Raw genomic sequence first — 20713 nt, forward strand, 5'->3', positions numbered from 1 at the left:
CTTGATAAAAGTTTTTGAAAATCAGAATTATCTTGTTTACCTTCGATCTATTCAGACCTAGGTTGCATTTACATGAGCATTTTTACTCATTGGTTAATTGATTGAATCATTCATTTATTCCTTGTATTAGTCTGGCTTCTCCAGAGAAACAGAACCAATAAGATATATATGTAGAGAGAGATATAAGAAAAGATTTATTAGGGAAATTGGTTCATAAGATTATGGAAGCCAAGAAGTCCCGTGATACATCATCTGCAAGTTGGAGAATCAGGAAAGCCAATTATGTAAATTAATCTTGAGTTCAAAGCCCAGAGAACCAGGGAAGCCAATTCTGTAATTTTCAGTCTGAGGTCAAAGGCCTGAGAAGGAGGTGGGGGGCACTGGTGTAAGTTCCAGAGTCCAAAGTTCCAAGAACTTGGAGCTCTGATGTCCACGGGCAGGAGAAGATAGACATCCCAGCTCTAGAAGAGAAAGCGAATGCATTACTCCTCCACTGCATTATTCTATCCAGGCCCTTAATGGATTGAATGATGCCCACCCACATTGGTGAGGGCGATCTTTACTCAGTCCAAGGATTCAAATGCTAATATCTTCTAGAAACAACCTCACAGACATAGCCAGGAATAATATTTTTACTAGTTATCTAGGTATCCCTAACCCAGTCAAGTTGACACATAAAATCAACCGTCACATTTCCTTATCAATTCAGCCAATTCATTAATTAAATGCTACACAGTAATCTCCTTAAGAGTTGGAAGTACGTTGTGTTCTTTGCATATACTCAGGTCCTAACCAAAGCCTAGCACATAGTAAGCACTGCTACATACACATACAAGCAGTGGGATGCAAGCAGTGCTATGATTAGGGCTAAATCCAGGTGTGTGAGAACATATTGGAGGAATAACTAAAACAGTCCTTGGGTGGTTACACTGAGGGGATCTGAAGGCACGTAGCAGAAGAAGTCCACACACAAGTAGGGTTTAAGCAAGTGAGGGGGGAAAAAGGAATGAGGGCAATGGAGAAAGGCATGAGAGCTTGGAGGCATATCTGGAGATACAGGAGAAGTCTCTGATGACTGGGGTGCAGGATAGAAAGTAGGGGGAAAGGAGGGGAGAAATGAATTTGGAAAAGTAAGCAGGGTTCAGATCCTAAAGGGTTTTCTGTGTTTAACAATTTAGCTTTTATTCTCAGAGCAATAGAGAGCCATTGAAGGTTCTAAATAGGAGAGCAACATGATCAGATTTATTTTCTTTCTTTTCTTTTCTTTTTTTTTTTTTTTTGAGTTGGAGTCTCACTTTGTTGCCCAGGCTGGAGTGCAATGGCACAATCTCAACTCACTGCAACCTCCACCTCCTGGGTTCAAGCGACTCTCCTGCCTCAGCCTCCCGAGTAGCTGGACTACTGGTGCCCACCACCACGCCTGGCTAATTTTTATATTTTTAGTAGACAAGGGGTTTCACCATGTTGGCCAGACTGGTTTTGGCCTCCTGACCTCAGGTGATCCACTCACCTCACCCTCCCAAAGTGCTGGAATTACAGATATGAGCCACCACGCCTGGCCCAAACAGGTTTATTTTCAAGAGATCATTCTACATGCAGAATGAGAAAATAATTTAAAATAACGCAGGAATTGTGACAGGAAAACTAGTTAGGATGCTGCTAAAACAATCCAGGATTAGAGATACTAGTGGCATCAACAAGATTGCTGGCCTTGGACATGGAGAGAAGTGGACGGGTTAGATGGTTCTGGGAGAATTTACAGGGACTGGAATGGATTGGATGTAGGGGGTGCAGAAGAGAAAGGAGTCATAGATGGAGTTGGAGCCCATGTTCCTGGCATGGACCCTGGTGCAGAATGTGGTTCCATTCACTGAGGAGAAGGAATGCTGGAGGGATGAAGTCTTGGTAGATGAAGGGAGAGAAGACAGTGCCCTCTGTTTTAGACAGAATTTTTGAAATTGGAGGTGACTGTGGGCTACTTAATTGGTGGTTTCTACCCAGCAATTGGGTGTGCATATCTCAAGTGGGCTGGAATAAAGCTGTAGCAGTGAATGAGGTCACCAATGGTGCCAGACCAGAGACCAGCATGGAAAAGAATGTTTACAGAACAGTCAGCAGAAGAAAAGCCTAGAGACAGAATAATGTGTTAAATGATACCACAAGGACCTAATCAGCAAAACCCAGAAACTGGAAAGCTCTGCAGAATGAACAAACCATTGCAAAAGGCAGGACCTTTAGATTATATGACAATTAAGAGACATAAAAAGCAAAAGCAAGTCATGGATCTTGTTTAAACAAACTATTAAAAAAAAACCTTATGAGTAACGACGGAAATTTAAATTTTATGAGGCACTATTTTTCATTTTTTAAGGTATGATAAGGATATTGTGGTTATGTTTTTTACAAAAATGATATCACTTAAAGATACATAAAGAAATACTTACAGATAAAATGATGTAATGTCTGGGATTTACTGCAAAATAACGACATGAGAGCTGTTGCTGGGGGAGTGATTATGGTATAGATGAAACAAGAATGGCCATGAGTTGATCATTATTGAAGCTGGTTGATGAGTACATGAGGATTCACTGAACTATTTTCTCTATTTTTTGTTGATATTTGACATTTTCCATACGAATAGTTTAAAAATACAAAAGAGAACCTCTGAACACCCCCATGGACAAATCCATGCAATACAACATTTTAACCAAATGAAATCTTATGCAGAAAATATCTCCAAAGTATAGTTGAAGGATAGCTGTTATGTACACAAGGCTGGAAACCCAAGGTCCACACTCTCACTTCTCAATAACCTCCTTGGCCTGCCTCTTAACTTCCTGGAACTCTAGTTCTTTCTCAGAACACAGCTGGTAAACAAACTGACAAGTGGGTAATGAGTAGCAGACTTGCCAGTGTATACTTTAACCTTTTTCTCGCTTCCATAAATCTCACCTGAGAAAATGAGCTATGTCCACATAGCCTATATAGTGGTCATTATATTTACCTTGAAATAAAGTCAAGCAAGCTGCCTGAATTTCTTCAAAGTAGGTTCTATACCCAATAATCACTCTGCAAACATTATCAGTTTCTCTGGAGAAAAACACATTGTATCTTCTGTCACACAGAAGATAATTTATTAAAAGTGTTTTACTTTTAAAAAGTTTAATTTAGGCTGATGTGGTAAATTTAAATGCCTAGAAAAAATAAAAATATACTGTAAAGATATTCAGAGTGTTTTTGTATGCTCTGCATCCTGCGGTTGTGTCTTAGGTAGCCATGATACATTAAGCCAAACTAAGAAATTAACATGGTATAATCCTATGAATTGAACTGCAGAATTTATTTGGGGTTTCTCAGTCTTTCCATTAGTGTCCTTTTTCTACTCTAGGATTCAATCCAGGATACACCACATTGCACTAAGTTATCACACCTCTTCAGTCACCTCCAATATGGGACAGCTTCATTTCTTGTCTTTCATGACCTTGACACTAAAACAGGCTCATTTAACAATCAATGGAGTAATGCTCTCCTCCAAGATTGCAGGATTCCATGAGAAGTGGAGGGCAGATACCCCTTACAGTGACATGGTTTGGATCCGTGTCCCCACCGAAATCTCATGTTCAATTGTAACCTCAACCTTGGAGGCAGGGCCTGATGGGAGGTGGTTGGATCATGGGGGCAGTTTCTCATGAATGGTTTAGCACCGGCCCCTCAGTACAGTTCTCACTGACAGTGAGTGAGTGAGTTATCCTGAGATCTGGTTGTTTAAAAGTGTGTCTTTTAAAAGTGCATCTTCCCACTCTCTCTCTTCCTCGTTCTCCAGCCCTGTAAAGTGCCTCACTCCCACTTTGCCTTCTGCCATGATTGGAAACTTCCTGAGCGCCGCCTCCCCAGAAGCAGAAACTGCTATGCTTCCTGTACAGCTTGAAGAACTGTGAGCCAGCGAAACCTCTTTTCTTTATAAATTACCCAGTCTCAGGTATTTCTTTTTTTTCTTTTTTTTTGCTGGAGTGCAATGGCGCCATCTCAGGTCACTGCATCCTCCGCCTCCCTAGTTCAAGCGATTCTCCTGCTTCAGCCTCCCGAGTAGCTGGGACTACAGGCGCCTGCCACCACGCCCAGCTAATTTTTGTATTTTTAGTAGAGACGGGGTTTCACCATGTTGGCCAGGATGATCTCAATCTCTTGACCTCGTGATCCATCCGCCTTGGCCTCCCAAAGTGCTGGGATTACAGGTGTGAGCCACCACTCCTGGCCCAGTCTCACGTATTTCTATATAGCAATGTAAGAATGGACTAATACAGACAGTAATCGTTCTAATGAAGAGAATGTTTTAGAAATTGAAACACCCTCTCGTCCCTTGATGCTGGAGAGTGGGAGAAATGGGGAGATGCTCAAAGAGTACAAACTTTCAGTTATAAGACAAGTAAGCTCTGGGGATCTAATGTACAGCATGGTGATTATAGTTAATAATACTGTATTGTTTACATGAAGATTGATAAGTGAGCAGATTTTAAGCGACCTCATCTCTCTCTCTTTCTCTCATACACACGTAACTATGGGTGGTAATGGATGTGTTAACTAATTTGTGGTAGTCAGCACACAATGTATATGCTTACCAAATCATCACATTGTACACCTTGAATATATATAATATTTTGGCAATTAAATATTTTAAAATAAAAATAAAGCCAGGGCTGCTAAATCACTCACACTACAACCAAAGTTTATTTAGAAGTCACTACAACAAAATATGAAACAAACCTGACTTAGCTAGTGAGAGCTACTGCTTTATTTATTGATGCATCTGTTTTATGGTCTAGAGTGGAATTTTAATGAATATATGCTCTGGTAGACACATTCAGAACCCAAGTATTTCATATCTGGGTTGCTGCCTTCCTGCCAAGGCTTAGCACCCTTCATCTCCTTCAGGGTCCCCAGGAAGGCAGAATGCACCCATCACTACTTAGAGTCTTTCTTGCTTTGGGCACTTTCTCCACAAATACCAAAACATATACATCAAGTGTAAGCAGGTCAACCTGCTCTCTGCCATCTCTGTTAGTTTTATTTTCATCCACAAATTTAAAGATAAACCATCAAGTTGGGACTCACCATACTCAAATGCAAGTACAGTGAAGTCTCATTAATTTAGACTCTACTAAATGAATGAGTCTATGATTGTTCATAAATGGTAAAATGCCTCAGTGAAAAATTGGACATATGCCTTCATGAATTTTCAGTTTGTTTAGGGGTAAAGTAAATCTATTCAGATGTCAGCAGCTATTTCTTTTTTTTTTTTTTTTTTTGAGATGAAGTCTTGCTCAGTCGCCCAGGCTGGAGTGCAGTGCAGTGGCGCGATCTCGGCTCACTGCAAGCTCCACCTCCTGGGTTCACGCCATTCTCCTGCCTCAGCCTCCCGAGTAGCTGGGACTACAGGTGCCCACCACCACGCCCGGCTAATTTTTTGTATTTTTAGTAGAGATGGGGTTTCACCATGTTAACCAGGATGGTCTCGGGCTCCCAAAGTGCTGGGATTACAGGCATCAGCAGCTATTTCAAAAGAAGGACTGATCTAATGAATTTAAAGATTTGTCTTATATACTTTAGGACCCAGTGATTTTTGTGTGGTGAGGGATTCTAACATTGGATACATTGTGATATGATAGTATAATTTATTACTTGGTTGATAATAGGTGCCATCCTTGAAAATAATGGGATTACCTTAAAACTGATGTGTCATTTAGGGTTTTTACTGTCAATGTTCTCCTCAACTGTATTATAAACTTCTTGTATTTAAGGGTCATGCATTTTGTACTTTTTTGTATCCCTATGCCCTCTCAGTCTCTGCCTCATCGTGGGGCACAGAAAAGTCCTATACATAGGAAACCTTTTATAAAAGGTTTTCTTTAAATATTGTGGGACTTGATTATTCTGAACATGTGGATTCAACCAGTTTAAAGCAGCCAGATGTGTTTCTGTTAGCTCCTTGTCTATCTAGATTTTTAAAACCTCTCACTAAATTACTTGCTTTATACATTTTAGTGTGAGTATGGTGTCAGGATGATTTGACTGCAAGCAACAGAAAAATCAAACAAAAATGGCCTAAGCCAAGAAGGTAAATGATTATTTCACATTCTAAGAAGTTTGGGAGTCGAGTGGTTAAACGGCTAATTAATCTAGAGCTCAACAATATCACCCAGGACCCATTTTCACTATGGTGGCTAAAGCCCTGCACCCTTCAGGCTTGCACCATGGCAGCAGCAGTGACAGTAAAGACACCCTTACACCACAATGCTCTATGACCAGGGAGAGGGTCTCCTCTCTCCTGCCCCTTTCTAGAGGCTCCACCGAAGATTTCTCTTCACATTCCGTTTCTCATTCCTAAAGCAGTCGCTGGCAACAGGGATGGGCTTACCACAATGGGTACAGAGCAATTAAGATTCACCACTAGGTGAGTCCTTTGGAAAACACTTGGTCACCCAATATATAAACAAATCTTGTACTCTTGTCAAGAAAGAGGTGGGTAATTCCCAACAGCCAATAGTGACTGCCACAAGTGAAATATCTCATCAGAGAAAACTGAGTAGTTAATACATGGTTCTGTGTTTTCTCTGTTTTCCACCTTTGCCTTTTCCATTTGGTAAGACTCGCCCGTGTTCCTCTTTGTGGCTCTTTCTCCTTGATAATACAACCCTGGTTTAGTTCAGATACAGGTGGCAATAGGCCAGAAGGGTATGATTCCAGTCCTAGGCGACAAATTCGTGATGAGCCTCGCACAGTCACGACAATCCCAATTCCATTTGCCAGTGAACCATTTAGGGATGTCCATGTGACTCAGTTCTGGTCACCAAGGTGGTAGAAGAGAAGTTCTCTTAAGGAGCATCTGGGAAAGATTTTTCTGTCTGATAAAACAGGAGATAAGCAAGGGTTCTGCTACCCCATTTGTTTCTGCCTTTGAACTTGGCTGTGGGAAGACATAATGTTTAATGTTGCTGCAGCTATCTCATGACCTTGGGCAAAACATCCCAACACACAGGAGGGCAAAACAAGCAGTCAGAAAAAGCCTGAGTCTTGTGGGTGTTGTTGAGCAGCTGAACAAACGCTAGGACAGCTTCCTCCCAGACTCCTTAGGTTTGCAAACAGTGAAGCTCCATTGTTTAAGCAAGAGCAAGGTATCAATGGCTATTTTCACTTGCCACTGAAAGCACCAGGACAGAGAATCGTCTTTCTAGGAATACAGCCACTAAAGCCTTTATTATGGTGTATGCACATAAAGAATATAAAAGTTTTCTTTATGTTTCTCTTTAAAATATAGCTAGCTGAAGTCTGCCTCAGGCAAAAAGACAAACAGAAAACATAAATGCATACATAATTCAAGAACAATAAATATTCATCTTAAAATGAATAAATCTCCTACAGGATACTGTAATAGTTTTCTCAGGGAATATATTTTTCTAATACTTATATCAACTAACAGTATTTCTGTGGCATCTCCAGGTTCTCTGTGTTTAAGTCCTTCCCAGAAACTGCATGTCCTGCTACTTTGGATCTCAGATGTGCCTAAAAAGAAATACTTTTAATTTCTCTGGTTTTTCTTTTTTCAAATATTAACTTGTAACTTGCAGTTGTAACATGCTTGTTGCTAGCTAGCTGTCAAGCATTTGCACAAAAACGTGTTCCTAGAATACCTTCATCTTATAGTCATTCAATCCATAATAAAGTTTAAACATTTTTCCATAATATTTCAATGAATATTCATGTTTTTACATAAAAACACTTTTAATATATGAACTATCTGAAACACACAGCAAAATCCCAGTTATATGACATCAACAGCCATATACTAAAATACACCCAACAATGTATTCATATTAAACTCAAATTTAATATATGTTAATATGTAGGCATATTTACTTATACATAAATCTGTAGATTTCTCTGTATCCTTCCCCCTTACTTCCCAGAGGTAACCATTGTCTTGATGATGATGTTGATGACAGCAACAATGATGATGATAATGATGGTAATAAAAACCGCAAATTTACTATATGCCAGGCAGTATTCTAAGCACTTTACATACATTAACTCCTTAAATGCCCACCACAGATGTATGACATAGATACTATTATTATCCCTCATTTTATAGATGAGAGGTTGAGAAAAAAATTGGTTAAGCAGCTTGTCCAAGGCCACACAGCTGGTATGCCAGGATTCCAATGCAGGCAATCTGGCCCTGGAGCCCTTTGCCGTATCCCATTGCTATATAGATATTGCTATGTATCATTATATACTTTCTCTAAACATCTATGCAACCATAAAAAGCTATACCTAGGATTTGTCTTTTTAAAAAGTATATAATCTTATAACATTTGTGGGGTCTTTTTCCAGTTATTTTGCTATTATGAACAATGTTGCAACGAATAGTCTTGAATGTACATCCTTGTGCATTTACTCTCTGGTAAACATCTAGAAGCCAAATTTCTGCTTGGTAGGTTACTCATATTAACATTTTTTTTTTAGTTGTTCCAAAATTGCTCTTCAAAGTAATTGTACCAATTTGCAGTCCTGCCAGCACTGTATAAGGTTTTCCATTTCCCACTAACTCCATCAATTCTTCGTATCATTGAGTTCACTGATTTTTGCCAATCTGACTGGTGTCAGGTGGTATTTCATTATTCTCATTTGGACTCTTCTTTGATTGCTAGAGAGGTAAGAGCATCTTTTCATATGCCTATTATCTATTTATGCTTATTTTTTCTTGGATTTTCATTTTGTCTGATTTTCAACGAATTCTATGACATTCTGCTGATATAAAGTGAGTTATATAGGTTGTAAACACCTTCCCATGGTAGCTATTGACCTTCTTTTTGTTGTCATCTTGATTCATGGAAGTGTTTAGTTTAATGTAGTTACATTCTCAATACTTTCTTTTCTCCATATGGTTTATGCTTTTAGCATCATAAGTAATACGGCGGTACTCAGATGTCATCAAGATATTCTTCTATATATTCTTTTTAAATTTAGCTTTTCACATTTAGGTGACTGAGTATGCTATGAAGTAGTACCCAATTTTACCCTCTTTCATATAAATAGTTGGATCTATCTTTTTCTATATGGTGATGTCTCAGCATCATTTAATAAATACTCTCATTCTTTGCCCAGTGATTTGTGATGTTATCTCTGTCATATTCCAAATTTACATATCTAAGTGGTTTTATTCCTACGCTCTCTATTCCCTGTGGCAATATCACATTGTTTAGTGTAGTTTTACATGATAATGTAGTATCAATATTCAAAAGGATAACCACCCCGCTTTTTTTCTTTTCCTCCTTCTCTGCCTCCTTTTCCTCCTTCTTCTTTGCAATTGTCTAGCCTATTCTTGAATTTTTATTCTTTCATATGCATTTAAGAATCAGCTTGCCGAGTTCTTTGAAAAACCCTACTGAAATTTTTATTGAAATTGTATTGAATTTATAGGTAAATTTGGGAAAAAATGTCTTTTTTTTTTTTTTTTTTTTTTTTGATGGAGTCTCGCTCTGTCGCCCAGGCTGGAGTGCAGTGGTACAATCTCAGCTCACGGCAAACTCGACCTCCTGGATTCACGCCTTTCTCCTGCCATAGCCTCCTGAGTAGCTGGGACTACAGGTGCCATCCACCTGGCTTGGCTAATTTTTTTTGTATTTTTTGTAGAGACAGGGTTTCACCGTGTTAGCCAGGATGGTCTCAATCTCCTGACCTCGTGATCCACCCGCCTCGGCCTCCCAAAGTGTTGGGATTACAGGCGTGAGCCACCATGCCCGGCCCAAAATTGTCATCTTTAAAGTACTGAACCCAGCCATCCATGAATATAGTAAGTACTTTCTCACTTCCTTCAATAAAGTTTTGTTGCTTTCTCAATAACAATCTTGCATATCATTTATTAGATTTATTTATGGGTATCTTAAAGTTTTTCATGCTGTGGTTAATAATGTCCTTTAAAAATACATTTTAAAAATAACTTGATTTTCGTATATTGATTACTAGCAAGACTACTTAAATTTATTAGTATTAGTATTTAATAATTAATTCTCTTGCATATTCTGTGTATACACATATATAATCTCTTATGTTTCTGCTTTTTCTTAATCTTTTGCTTTTTGTATCTATTGTGCTTTTTAAAGATTGAATATAATTACCATACAATAAAATACACAGATGTTAATTATTTATTTTAGTTAGCTTTGATAATTATATACCCTTACGTAATTAACACCCGCAATCAAAATATAGAATACTTCAGTCACCGTGTGCTTCCTTGCCCGTCCACTCCCATCTCCCAACTCTAAGCAACCAACAATACTTCTTTCTGTTACCAATCAACTGGTTTTTCCTGTCCTTGCACTTTATATAAACAGAATAATAAAGTATATATTATTTTGAGACTGGTTGCTTTTGTATGCCACAATGCCCTTTTAAGATTCATTTATGTCATTGCCTGTATTAGTAACCCATTCTTTCTTTTCTTTTTTTTTTTTATTTGAGACATTCTCGTTCTGTTGCCCAGGCTGGAGTGCAGTGGCACGATCTCGGCTCACTGCAACCTCTGCCTCCCGGGTTCACGCAATTCTCCTGCCTCAGCCTCCCAAGTAGACCCATTCTTTCTTTTATGACTGAATAGTATTCCGTGGTGTGGAATAACTCAGTGTGTTTACTGATTCACTTGTTGGTAGACATTTGGGTTGTTTAGAGGTTTTGAGCTATTATGAATAAGGCTGCTATAAACACTTCAATATTTTAACTTTTTCTTTTATTTTTGTGTTATGAAGACCAGAACCCACAGTATAACATTGAAAGTAGAATGAGGGGTATTCTTATGTTTTTGACATAATTAATTTGATATTTGTAATAGTTTTTAAATATTTATTTTTATTTATTTATTTAATTTTTTTAAGAGATGAGGCGTCTCTCTTTATGTTGTCCAGGCTGGTCTCAAACTCCTGTCTTCAAGTAATCCTCCCACCGTGGCCCCCTTAAAGTGCTGGGATTACAGGCGTGAGCCATCACACCTTGCCTGCAATAGGTTTTTGAAAGAATCCTTTTTTAAGTTAAGGAAGTTCCTATCTATTCCTAGTTTGTTTAAAATAATTTGTTTATTTGGGGGGATATTTTGGTTTCTTGAAGAGTGGTTGTTAAATTCCATTAAATACCTTTTCTGCATTTATTAAAGAAACCAGATTTTCTTCTTTAATCTGGTAAAGCAGTAATTTATATTGATAGATCTTCCAAAGCAGTTTTACATTTTTGGATAAATCTTAATTAGTAATGGCTTAAGAAATTATATAGCTAGATTTTAAAAATATGTTATTTATGGATATAAAAATGGAAACAATACACAATGGTACTATAGAGGGGAGAAGAAAGGAGGAGGGCAAGGCTTGAAAAATTACCTATTGATTACTATGCTCACCACCTGGGTGATGGGCTCAATTGTACCCAAGCCTCAGCACCACACAATATACCCATCTAACAAATCTGCACATGTACCCTTGCATGTAAAAAGTTAAAAATAAAAATAAATAAAATAAAATATTTTTATGTTTGTTGCTTTGTTCATGTATGAAATTAGCCTACAGATTTTCTTTTTCATTTTGTTTCAAGAGTTAATGGCCTCATAAAATGAGCTGGATAGCTTTTTTCCTTTTGCTATTCTTCTGAAGTAATTTTACAATATTAAAATGATCCATTTCTTGAAGGCAGAAGTTACCTGTAAAACCAACCAGGCTTGGAGATTGTTTTTGTGTGTGTATTTAGAAAGGACAGCAGCAGGGGGGAGGTGGCCTGAATTAGTTTCTTTGATGGTAATATGTATGTTCACATTTTATATTTCTTTTTGAGCCAGTTGTGTTATATTTTTCCAGAAAATTACCTTTATAATGTAAGCTTTTAAATTTATTGGCATTAAATTGTTTATAATATTTATCTGTTAATTTTCTACTACATTCCTATTATGTCTTGTCTTTTCTATTAAGAATATTATTTATTTTTATTTGCATTACTCTTCTTTTGTTCAAGTGAGCAGATATTGGTCCATCGAATTTGTCTTCTAAAAGAACCATTTTTCTTTTGTTACTCTTCATGACTGAGTCTTTGGCTTAATGTTATTAATTTTTGCTCTTTATTATTTCCTTTCTTCTAATTCCTTAGGGTTTACTCTGCTATTCTTTTTTTAACCTTTGATTTAGATACTGAGTATTGTCATTTTCAACTTTCCTTCTTTGTTTAATGTATGCATTTAAAGATATATTTTAATTATTTGCAGTGGTGTGCTGGAGCCTACTGTAGCTCCTATTGGCTTGTGGGAATCTATTGTGTGTATCCTTCCCAACTTCACACTTCATGTTGGTAGCTTGAAATAGACTAGGTGGGATATTTACACTATGGATATTGACAAAGGCTACAATTATAATAGTTCTTTCCCATCCCCCTTTCCCTCCAAATATACACACCAGCTTGGGGAACCTGTTGGAATACATTTACCAACACATCATTGGTTGACTCCCAGATTTGGTATTTAGTGTTCGTATTATGATTTTGTTCTAAAATCTTATTTCTTCTTTACTCTTCGGTTGTTTAGAAGTATTTGTTAAAATTTCCAAATATATTAAATTTGTTGTTGTTGTTGCTTCTGGCTTTTAATTTTATTGTGATGTGGTCTATAGAATGTTAATTCTTTGGCATTTGTTAGGACGTGGTTGGTAGCATACTATATGGTCAATTTATTAATTTGTAATTTTTTAATTAAAAAAGTTTTTAGAGACGGGATCTCACTATGTTTCCCAGGCTGGAGTGTAGTCACTATTCACAGGCAAAAGAATAGCACACTACAGCCCTTTAACTTCTGGGCTCAAGCAATCCTCCTGCTTCAGCTTTCCAAGTAGCTAGGACTACAGGTGCATGAAAATTGCACTCACAATTTATTTTTAAAAGTTTATTTATGCTTGAGAACATGTGTATTCTTTAATTCTCAGAGTTCTATATATGTCTCTTTGTTCAAACTTGTTAATTATGTTGTCTCAATTGTCTATATAATTACTAATTTTTGTCTATAGAACTACTGATTTCTGCTTAATCTATCAACTATGGATCTATCAAATCTGTGAAAGGAATCTTAAAATCTCCACTATGTTGCTATCTAAATTTCTTTTCCTTTTGTATCAGTTTTCTATAGATTTTGAGGCTAAACTGTTAGTGTGAACAAAAGTTCTCTGAAAAGGAATGTGAAAGAGACTTTATTGCAGTAAACAGTTTACAAACTGGGGAGACACAGCCCTCAGTGTAAAATGAAGGTGCATTCCAGAGAACAAAGGGAGGCTTTGGGTTTCACAGTGAAAGCTCCTGTCCAGGTTCCTAATATGGTCTGTTTATGCAAATGAAAGATTCAAACTGGCTTAGTTCTGACTGGTTAACAGAGCTGAGCTCTGATTGGTTGATACAGCCAAGCCCTGTTTGTTGATACAACTGAGCTTGCATCAACATTGGTTGGTTCAGGTGAGCTCTGGAAGTATCGAGGTGGAACAGAGGTCTTGGTTTTGGCAGAACTCAGAGTATGTGTGTGACCTGTAGTCAGCCAATGGTCATTGGCTCTATTTTAAATTTAGGACTGGTTAGCCACTTGGAATCCGTGTTGAAAGATTGGCTCTTTCAGATATATGTTCACATTAGGTACATATGTGATTATTACATCTTTCTGATAAATTTTTTCTTTAATGAATATGTAATATCCTTCTTATTCTTAACCATGTCTTTTGTCTTAATTATTCTTTCATCTGATACTATTTTTTCACCAGTGGCTTTTTTTTTTTTTTTTTTTTTTTTGGTTAATATTTGCCTGGTATATCTTTCTATCCTTTATCATTTACTTTTCTATTTTAGATATGCTCCTTATAAACAGCATATAGCTAAAACTTTTCCTATTATAAGAGTTTCCACTTTTTAATTAATAAGACAATCTCTTTACATTTATTGTGCTTGATCAGCTTTTTAAAAATACTAATTCTCTTTAACTTCCTGCCTTGTACTGGCTTGATTATGAAGTTTTTGTGTGCTTATTTATATGAAATATTCCGTTCATGAAGATAAGAATTGAGACGAGTATAGGTAAAATGAACTTCACATATGCAGAACACAGCTTTATCGAATTGCTTTTCATCCTTTGTTTGGAAATCACACATTCCGCTCCTATTTGTTTTAGTGGTAGCCATTAGCTTTTAAGCATCTGTGACCTGACCCAGGACAAGAAACTTCAAGTACTTTTATTCCAATCTCATCATTTATTCAGTTTGTAATAGCTTTCTAGTATTTTATTTTAAAAATCCTTTAAACTATTCATTATTTCTCTTTTTGATAGTTTGAGTCAATGCCTGTCTAGATTTACCTATAGACTTACCAACTATATTGTTTGCCTAACTGTGAGCATTAAAAAACAATATTTTCTGTTAGTGGCAAACTGTAATAACTTTTCATGAAAATGTCTTTATTTTACTCTCAGTTTTTAGTCATGGTTTAGTTGATAATAGCATTCTAAGTTGCTAGTTATTTTCCCTCAGTACTTTGAAGATATTATTCCAGTGTCTTCTACCCTCTAATGTTGCTATTAGAAATTCTGCTGCTATTCAGGTTATTGTCCTATTTTAAGTAATCTAGTTTTTCTTCCTGGATATTTTGATTTCCTTATATTTCATATAACTTCACTGCAACTAGTCCAAGTGTGAATCTGTTTTCATTTATCTTGCTTAGACTTATTGTGCTTCTTCAATCTAAAAATTCATGGTTTTAAAAATGAAATCTGGATAGTTCTCAACTATTATCATTTTGAATATCATTACTTTCCCATTATCTTTATTTTGCCTTTCTGAAATTCTTACTAGATGCATGTTGGATTTTCTCAATCCATACTCTGTGTCTTTTAACATCTCTTTAAAATTTCTGATTTCTAGTATCTTTCATTCATGTACTGGGTCATGTACTCAGGGTTAGCTTTCATTGATTAATTCTTTTTCACCTTATTGTTTCTGTACCTCTAATACCTTTAATTGTCTGAAATATGCACGTTGTATTCCCTTTCAGGTTATTTTTCAATTATTTTATATTCTGAGCTGTAGTTTTTAAGTTTGCTATTTCTGTTTATTTTTATTCACAAGAGTAATTTCCTTGTGCATTTTATAATTTGGAATTATAACAGAAACTCTCTTTTTATTTAAGAATCTGGGAACCCTGAGTAGTTAAGGAATCCCTCCAGTGTGTTTTTGCTTTGCTTCATTTGAATAGCCCAGAGCCACTATCAGCCTAAGACCAACTTTACATTACCTTTTCAGCTCAAAGATTTCCCACACCATGAATGTAGTAGAAAACAAACTCCAGATGCCTGGGATGCTGAGCTCTCATGGGAGAATTATTTACTGGTTTCGTCTTCTATTTTTCCAGCTAGAACCATGGCTGAGACAACTTCCTTATGGTCTCTCTGAACTACTGGACAGTTTAGTAGTCCCAGTTTTTAGTAAGTGAGTTAGCAATTCACCAAGGGTCAAATTCTAGGTAACTGGGTTGGATGACTACTCCTAACGGCGAGTGTTCCCTCATGTAACTCTGTCAGTGTCACCCTCAGCTCTCTCCTAGCTTCTGCCATGGGCACGCCATAGATGTTCTTTACTTGAGCACAGCCACAGATTTTTAAAAGCTGTAGTGTCTTATCCTGCATTTCTAAATGTTATTAGTGGGTGGCTCTGCGTGGTATCCGACTCTGCTGTCCTGCAGAACTAGAAGTCCTGCCTCCTTAAGCTGATGGGAATTGTGTTAATATTGCCCCTTCCTTTTTCTTACTCAAGGTCTTTCTGTGGCTATTCCAGGTCCTGGGTAGCCATTCCAAAATAGCTAAGTGACCACAGATTCCATCTAGCATGTATATATCTTTGCTCTCTTACTCCTTTCTCCATGAGTTCCAAAGAATGGGTGTGGCAGGTAGGACTGGATGAAACCGAGGTACTCTTTTACAAGGTTGAAAATTATATCTGTTAGAGGGAATTCACTGCTGTGAATGGGTTTACTCTCACTTTAAGGTCACTGGATTCTCACCATGTAAGAAAATATTTGATCACAAAACTCTGGGATGATTTTTCCACTTAAATTTTGTGTCCATTCCAAGTGTATTTCATAGCCATGAGTTTGTTAAGCCTTCTTTATTAAAAAATAACCAGGGTTTAATATAGGGTGATATTTAATGACTTCAGTGAAAGGACATTCCAGTTCTATTTCCAGAGGTTTTTAAACTTCATTAAGTTTCTCTGAACATGCTAAATTCTTTTTAGAAAATATGCTCTCCATTTTTTCCCTGAACTTACTGCTAACTTGCTTTAAAATTTTTTATTTTCTACAGAAAAGGGTGAGCAAGTAGTGGAGAAAGTCATTTTAGGCTAATTAAAAAATAACTTTAAAGACATTACTCTTTTATTCAATTTCTAGTTATTGAAAAAAATATCTTCTTTTTTTTTTTTTTTTTTTTTTTTTTGAGACAGAGTCTTGCTTTTGTTGCCCAGGCTGGAGTGCAGTGGTGCCTTTGCCTCCCGGGTTCAAGCAGTTCTCTGCCTCAGCCTCCCGAGTAGCTGGGATTACAGGCACCCGCCACCATGCCCAGCTAATTTTTGTATTTTTAGGAGACACAGGGTTTCACCATCTTGGCCAGGCTGGTCTTGAACTCCTGACCTCGTGATCCACCTGCCTTGGCCTCCCAAAGTGCTGGGATTACAGGCATGAGCCACGGAGCCTGGCCTAAAATTATTATGTTATTTTTAATGGGTGCTTTACTTCAATCAAAACCCTTTTTCCCAAAGGCTTTTCTATTTATGAGTTCTGATGGACTGAGAAAGCCTATCAAGGGCAGGGGCCTCTTATTCTAACACTGTTGGTCCTCACAGAAACCCATCACCCCCACCTTCTTCTCGGTTACTAGTTATCTTGGGTAACTAAAAATATTTTGCTCATTTCTGTTTCCACGACCGATATTCGCCTAATAATCCCTCCACTGCTTCATTGCCCTTCTTCAGAGTTAAGAAATTCATTCACTGCTGTATGGTATGCTGGTTCATGAAAAAACAGACATGCTGTGGGAAGGTCTAAAGCTCTTCCTGGACATACCACACCCCACACTCCATCCAAAAATTAAGGCTTATATCTTTTTCTTGTAAAATATTCTACAAATTATTGTAGATATTTTCTTCTCTCCCTAGGACTTTGTCTCTGGAGGAAAACTAGCATCCTTTTCTCTGAAGCCTACCAGTCTTTTCCCTCTGGAAGAACAAGAAGACTTCCACTCTTTCTACCTAATAGGTTATTCAAATATGAAAATAATGACCAGAATGAGAAGCATTTTTTTTTTTTGGAGGCAAGGTCTCACAGTTGCCCAGGCTAGAGTCAGTGGTGCGAATGCCAGGCTCAAGTGATCATTCCACCTCAGCCTCCCAAGTAGCTGAGACTCCAGGTGCATGTCACTACACCCAGCTATGAGAAGCATTTTTGGGTGCCTGTTAGTCACTAGGCGGTTGTCATACATTACTTTTAACCTTCAGAGCTACAATTACCATTCCCATTTGACAGAGGGGAAAACTAAAGCTTGGAAAAAGTTAAGTAATTTACTATTGGTTCCATAAAAGATAGAGCTGAGATCAGGGTCAAAGTCTGTCTGGCTCGGGCCTCATGTTCTAAACCTGCCTTAAATGCTTACTCTTACTTTTCATCTCTTACTCCTAAATCTTACTTCCTTTAAACTAGACATTTCTAGTCTCTTTTTGGGCTTCTACCATGCCCTGTAATATTTTTATCCTGGTACATGCCACAATGTATGAAATTGTTTAACAATGTTTTAATCAGATCCAACCTCTGTACCTCCAGGACCCAGCACAGTGCCTGGTATACATTAGAAATGTTTGAGGCCGGGTGTGGTGGCTCATGCCTGTAATCCCAGCACTTTGGGAGGCCGAGGAGGGTGGATCACGAGGTCAGGAGATCAAGACCATCCTGGCTAACACTATGAAACCCCGTCTCTACTAAAAATACAAAAAGTTAGCTGGGCGTGGTTGCATGCACCTGTAGTCCCAGCTACTTGGGAGGCTGAGGCAGGAGAATCGCTTGAATCTGGGAGGCAGAGGTTGCAGTGAGCAGAGATCATGCCACTGCACTCCAGCCTGAGTGATGACAGAGTGAGACTGCGTCATCATACTGAACTTATACAGTATTTTTTTTTTCTGTTGCTATTTACTCTTTTATCACCACAGGTGGCCTCCCTAAGTCCCACAGCTGGAGAAGCTGAGAACATGAACTTGATGAAGAATGGTAGTATCAAGTTGGGAATTAGGGGCAGTTAGAAAATGTCCAGACTCAAATCTGCTATTGAGGGAAGCGCTGTTTGATTCTGGTGTGATTCATCAGAACTCATTTGGATTCCCAAGAGTGGGGAAGCACTTTGCTTCTTAAGGCATTTTGTCTTCGTAAACACTGCCATAGAACACCTATTCAAAAATGAATAGACAGTGGAATGAACAAAAAAGACCTCACTCAACCTTTGTTTAACTGAATGCTATTCATTTGGAAACTATTTTTTTTCTAATAATGTAAAGTAGACCTTGATGTGTTATATAATCCAGATAAAGTAGAAAATTAAAAAAAATTTTTGTCAAAATCCTAATTTTTGTTTCAATTTGAATTTTTTTTTTTTGAGACAGGGTCTTGCTGTGTTGCCCAAGCTAGAGTGCAGTGATGCAATAACTGTTCACTGTAGCCTTGACCTCCAGGGCTCCATTGATACTCCCACCTCAGCCTCTTGAGTAGCTGAGACTACAAGCATGCTGCCATGCTCTGCTAATTTCTAAAGTTTTTTTTGTTTCGTTTTGTTTTGTTTTCTGTAGAGATAAGGTCTCACTATGCTGCCTAGGCTAGTCTAAAACTACTGGGCTCATGTGATCCTCCTGCCTCGGCCTCCTAAAGTGCTGGGATTCCAGGCATGAGGCACTGCACCCAGCCTCAAGTTTAATTTTTTATCAAATCAATATGGGCATATGTTTATTCAAAATTTTAATAGCACTTATAATGAAAACTGACACTTTTCATCTCTAAGTCCCACTACTTGTATTTAACCTTTTAATTACTGTATGTCTTCTGGTATATATCTCTAAATAATATCTTTATAGTGTTATTTATTGACTTTTATTTTAGATGTTATCTAGTGCGAGTGTGTGTGTGTGTTTTTCTTAGCGTCTAGCTCTATTGCCCAAGCTGGAGTACAGTGGCACAATCATGGCTCACTGCAGCCTCAACCTATTGGGCTCAAGTGATCCTCTCCCCTCAGCATCCTGAGTAGCTGGGACTACAGGCACATGCCACCATACCAGGCTAATGTTTTATTTTTTGTAAAGACAGGGTTTTGCCATGTTGCCAAGCCTGGTTTTAAACTCCTGGACTCAAGCAGTCTTCTCACCTCAGCCTCTTCAGTTGGTTTTTTCTATGGGCAAAGGGAATTCAGCTTTCTTAAATCACTCCCACACACTTCCCCTCACATTTTCTCATAGAATAGTTGTATCACAAAACCTTTTAATTGATATCAGTGTTCAGTGTTTGCACTTCTGAGGGCTTGGAAATGTTATTCACAGATGAACTATGTTGTGCACTAAAGCAATTGTTCTCTTATCATAGAATTTTGTTTTCCCTAGGGTTAATAATGATTTTGTGTTGTTTGCTTAGTTTTTTTACACCTATCAATAATTCAGACCCAAACTTTCTAATCGGACAGTACAGCTTCATTTGATGTGACAGTTACAGCAGTTAATTCTTTCTTGACTATCTTGGTCCTGGAAGTCCAGTTTATTTTCAATGCATAAATCTAATTTTTTATTTTGTTTTTATGAAATTTGGATTCTACTATATACACTTACACTGTATTGTAAGTGAATTTTTCACCAAGCAATGGATCATGAACATCTTTCACGCCTAAAACAACCTATTTAACGGATGCATAGTATTCTATTGCCTGAACATACCGTAATCCATTAAACTAACTGTCCATTGTGACACATTTACACAGTGTTCAATTTTTCACTTTTATAAACGACCCTGAGTCTCAGACTCCTGAAACCCAATTTCGCCTAATTATTTCCTAAGACAAATTCTAAGCATTGAATTGCTAGGTCAAATGATATGTAGATTATTCAGGATTTGACACAGAGTTTCCTCCAGCAATAGTGGTGAATTTGAGAAATATTGCCAATTCTGGGCTTTGTCATCTTAAACATTTAGTCAGTCTTAAAGCTAATTATTTTAATTACCATTTATTTAGTAACTCATGAGATTGTGTATGTTTTTGTATGCTGATTTGGTATTTTGGCTCTAAATTTTGTGAATTTCCTGGTTATATCCCTCATTCATTTTATTCCCTGCTGCTTCTTAATAAAACCTCTCCATTTTAGTTTGTAATCATTGCTTTGCCAGACTTATTTTTTGTGTTCTAGCTCTTTGTCTCTTTTCCCATGCTGTTTTCATAATTTGTTTAACCATTCACCTGTTCATGCATCTATCTAATATCTATTGAGCACCTATTACAGTCTTCAAGGAATTGTGAACACTATAGACAAGACAATGTCATCGCTCTTATGGAACTTACATTTTAGAAAAAGGAGACATCATAAACAAG

The 20713-nt window shown here is 37.4% G+C and overlaps 1 long non-coding RNA gene across 1 annotated transcript in view; it reads left to right on the forward strand.

Moving 5' to 3' along the window:
- Nucleotides 1–20713, forward strand: part of LOC129469995 (uncharacterized) — a 148103-nt gene that overhangs the window by 28740 nt on the left and 98650 nt on the right. Inside the window, exon 2 of the long non-coding RNA XR_008653134.2 lies at nucleotides 9691–9850. This is a non-coding gene — a long non-coding RNA (uncharacterized lncRNA). The remainder of the gene's footprint in view (nucleotides 1–9690; nucleotides 9851–20713) is intronic.

The sequence above is a fragment of the Symphalangus syndactylus genome, chromosome 20, assembly GCF_028878055.3.
Source record: "Symphalangus syndactylus isolate Jambi chromosome 20, NHGRI_mSymSyn1-v2.1_pri, whole genome shotgun sequence".
Classification (NCBI taxonomy): domain Eukaryota; kingdom Metazoa; phylum Chordata; class Mammalia; order Primates; family Hylobatidae; genus Symphalangus; species Symphalangus syndactylus.